This window comes from Nansenia antarctica (genome assembly GCF_963989245.1).
Source record: "Nansenia antarctica genome assembly, chromosome: 8".
Classification (NCBI taxonomy): Eukaryota; Metazoa; Chordata; class Actinopteri; order Argentiniformes; family Microstomatidae; genus Nansenia; species Nansenia antarctica.
The window spans coordinates 49,626,587-49,630,421 of NC_137678.1; the positions used below are offsets into that span (position 1 = coordinate 49,626,587).

At 44.1% G+C, this 3,835-nt stretch overlaps 1 pseudogene across 1 annotated transcript; it reads left to right on the top strand.

The window, feature by feature from the left end:
- Positions 1 to 782: 782 nt before the first annotated feature.
- Positions 783 to 1,391, top strand: LOC308163394 (SUMO-conjugating enzyme UBC9-like; annotated as a pseudogene). The gene has a single exon. The product of its transcript is annotated as an SUMO-conjugating enzyme UBC9-like (transcript).
- The last annotated feature ends 2,444 nt before the right edge of the window (positions 1,392 to 3,835 follow it).

The following is a 3,835-nucleotide window of genomic DNA, read 5'->3' on the forward strand; positions in this document are numbered from 1 at the left end:
TCCATGAACATTCCCAACATTGCCAATCACTTGAATTTTTCTTATTTTGTTACAGAATGAACGTGTGGAATCACAGGTAATATTACCCAACCATCAAACTTGCTCCAATCTTTAATTACCATTAGGAGCTTGAAACATAGTTTTTTGTCAAATTATAAAGTTATTATGGTATCTATCTCTACTGATAGATGGAGTTGTTCTTCAATCATTATGCAACTTCTAGCCAACAAGAAGCTGGTGCACTTCATCAAGCAAGGCAAAGTGGACAAGCACCTCCTGGCTGTCATCAGCGGCGAGCAGCCATCCAGATGGCTGAAGTCTTTCCTCAAGGTCACCCGCCTTAAGGGACACCTGGTGGACACCTACCTGGAGGATGAGGAGCAGCTGGACCAGGTGTATAGCTACCTGCTGAATATCTATAAGAGTGCTCCACATACCAACCCCGATCTGGCTCACGTGTCTGACCCCATGTTATGTATGCAATAGGCATGGGACTATTTTATGTTGTTGCTATACTGTGGGTGCGCATTGATATGTACATGTTATGTTGGTGCGTATTGATATGTACATGTGGTTGTTGAACTTGACGTTGACAGTAAAGATGTAAAAACTGTAGCTCCTTGTTCATGCATCCTTATTACTGTTAGTCCAGGCAGAAGACGTAACAGAAGTGGCGACGAGAATCGTAACGATCCCCGCAGTGCAAGGTTGCAGAAGACGGGAGAGACTTGAAAGAAAAGTGAGTAAACTAAGGGAGGTAGGCTATGCAAATGGTCCTAGTATTTAGCCTGGGTAAGGAACGGGTGTATTTTCGGGAGGGATACTTCAGTGGGTTTATCCCGATCTAAGCTTGATTCATTCACTTTGTTCCATTGCGCGAAGCATTAAAGGGACACTGAAAGCAGGAGTCCAACAACAGTCATGTCAGGCATTGCATTGAGTCGGCTCGCCCAGGAGCGTAAAGCGTGGAGAAAAGACCATCCTTTCGGATTTGTGGCTGTACCAACAAAAAACCCTGATGGAACGATGAACTTGATGAACTGGGAATGTGCCATTCCTGGAAAGAAACAGACTCCCTGGGAAGGTGGACTGTTCAAACTGAGGATGCTTTTCAAGGACGACTATCCTTCATCACCCCCTAAATGTAAATTTGAGCCACCTCTGTTCCATCCCAACGTGTATCCGTCGGGCACTGTCTGTCTGTCCATCCTAGAGGAGGACAAGGACTGGAGACCCGCCATCACCATCAAGCAGATCTTATTAGGAATCCAGGAACTTCTAAACGAGCCAAACATCCAGCTCAAGCCGAGGCCTACACAATTTACTGCCAAAACAGAGTAGAATACGAAAAAAGAGTTCGAGCACAGGCCAAAAAGTTCTCCCCGTCGTAAGGGCGAGGGCGAAGACTCTGCTCCTCTACGGCAGCAGGAATGGGTCAAACTTGGATCACCACCTCCTCCCCCCCCCCTCTGTTTCTCTGAATGTGGTTCTCTCGCATCAGAACTCTTATGGACTTGTATTTAAACCTCCACAGTTCAGTGCCATCAGCAGGTGCCGGCTCCATACGGTCGCTAAACCTCAACGGGACCAAGGTCACAACATCTGCCCTCAGGTTAATCATCGGCCAGTCTACAGCTCTAAACTACTTGAGCCTGTCCTCCTGTCGCAACCTTCCCAGGGGACTCAAAGGAGTGCATCATGGCCAAGAGGATATCCACCAGCTGCTGGACAAACTGGAATAAGCTATTAACTAACTATTACCATGAATCCTAAATTCTACTGACATGCGTGGCAAACGCTTCCTGTAGAGCGGTTTCAGTATATTGGTTTGTAATAATGACAGTTGTTGGTTACATTCGTGACCACTTAATACATTTACATATGTTTAGATGCTAATCACCACCACTTTTACAAGTGCTCTGTTCTTTGTGTCACAGATGAATGAACATCTTTATTACAGAGATTGGGACAGCGACACTAGTTTCAATAACAACGGCGCCACTGAATTAACGGTAGTAGGAGTTGGTGAATAATTGATGAATGGAGTAGAGAGAGAGAGAGGACGAGCTAGAGGAGAAGTGTTTGTTCTAGACAGTCCCGGCCGACTATATATATATATGAATGTGTTGCTGTAAGCTTGGAACAAAAGATAGAGCCTGTAAATATATAAAACGTTCGCATCGCGTTGGAGAGAGGTACTCACGCTGTGGGATATACTTTTTCCAAGGATTATTTTTGTTTGAATCTACCGCACCGCTGAGGACGGACCACTTCAATCGGGTGAGCCAATCCATTTGCGGGGTTGTTTGAGAGCGCTGACGAGCGTTTGTCTCAATGAAGTTACTATTGGGGATTACACTTTTTTGCCTCGGGGGATTCAAGGAACGGACTTGAACGAATCATTTAGAGGAGTGAACTTGGGACTTTGTTTGGGACCTTTGTTTTGTTTAATGAATTGACTGTGGAAATAAGAAACATCCTAAACTCCTGTATTCATTTTGAAGCACCGACTTTATAATTCTTGAGAAATTCTTGAGAAATTATATTATTATTATTATTGAAGGAGTGAAGTGAATGTATTATTCCTTGGTATTTCATTTGGCTGTCCCTGCCACCTCAGGGGGCTTCGACCGCCTCTACCCCATGGCCTCTTGCATCGTCAGGGCCAAGAGGAGCCGGCTGCCCCCCCACACCACGGAGAGACTGCTGCTGTACAGGGAGTCCCTCAAGGGTAGGGAGGGGAAGGAGGAGAAGGAGGGGAGGAAGTCAAATGGCTCAGCAAAACGGGATGTGCTGAAATGAAAACGGTGTCTGTGTCTAGCTATGTATCCCACTCTCTGTCCTCCAGAATGTGAACAGTGGATTAAAGAGCTTTGAGGACTTGGTGTTGCAAATCAAGACAACATGCAAATAATACCTCAGATGTATGAGTAATTAGTTGTTGTTTTTTAAGTTTAAAGTTAAAGAAGTTTAATGTCCTAGACCGCCTTGTCGGATAATGGACCACATGGCAAGATTGCCTACTGTCTGTCTACTTTTTTGTGTTTAAATGTCTAAACCACAATGTTGATTTAGATGATTTGTCTCATGACAGCCTTTAAGAATCTCCAAATAACTGTCAGTGCATGATTTATTTTTCCATTCTGATTATACCTACTGTAGTTACTACTTTTAAGCATACATTTTCTCTTTGAGTTCTCCTGTGTTACGGAGGGACAGTTCAGTTAAGCATTTTCTCTTTGAGTTCTCCTGTGTTACGGAGGGACAGTTCAGTTAAGCATGGGAAATGACTGAATGACCAACTACGTACCGTAGTCTTCTGAGGTGGTACAAATAGGTCAGGAATGCGAATTGCCCCAAGAATTGAATTTGAATGTATCCTTAAGAGACTCGAGTGGATCACAAGGGGCTACTGCTGACACAGTTATCAATGACTATGCAATTGGAAGCTGATCTGTGTTTGTTTGCCTTACAGTCTCTCATATTGCCCATCAGTTAGATTTCTTCTCTTCAGTCTGTTGCCACTGTGTTTAGGTGTTAAGCAAGTTATTTTTTCTGAGTGGGGCAGTCCCACTCATATTTTTCATTGTATTGGACAGATACAGGAAAGTAAGGAGAAGAAGGGAGAGAGGACATGGCCGGATTGAAACCCATGCCGACATGGGCATGTGTTTACTGTAGACCACGGTGCTAGACCATTGGTCATACCCCAGGTCATAGTTGCATCACATTCCTGATTAATGAGTTAATGTCTATTTATCTTCTGTCTGAAACCTAAAACTTATCAGGATATCCGCACAACTGTCAACTAACCACTTTCGCCTTCTAGCTTTGA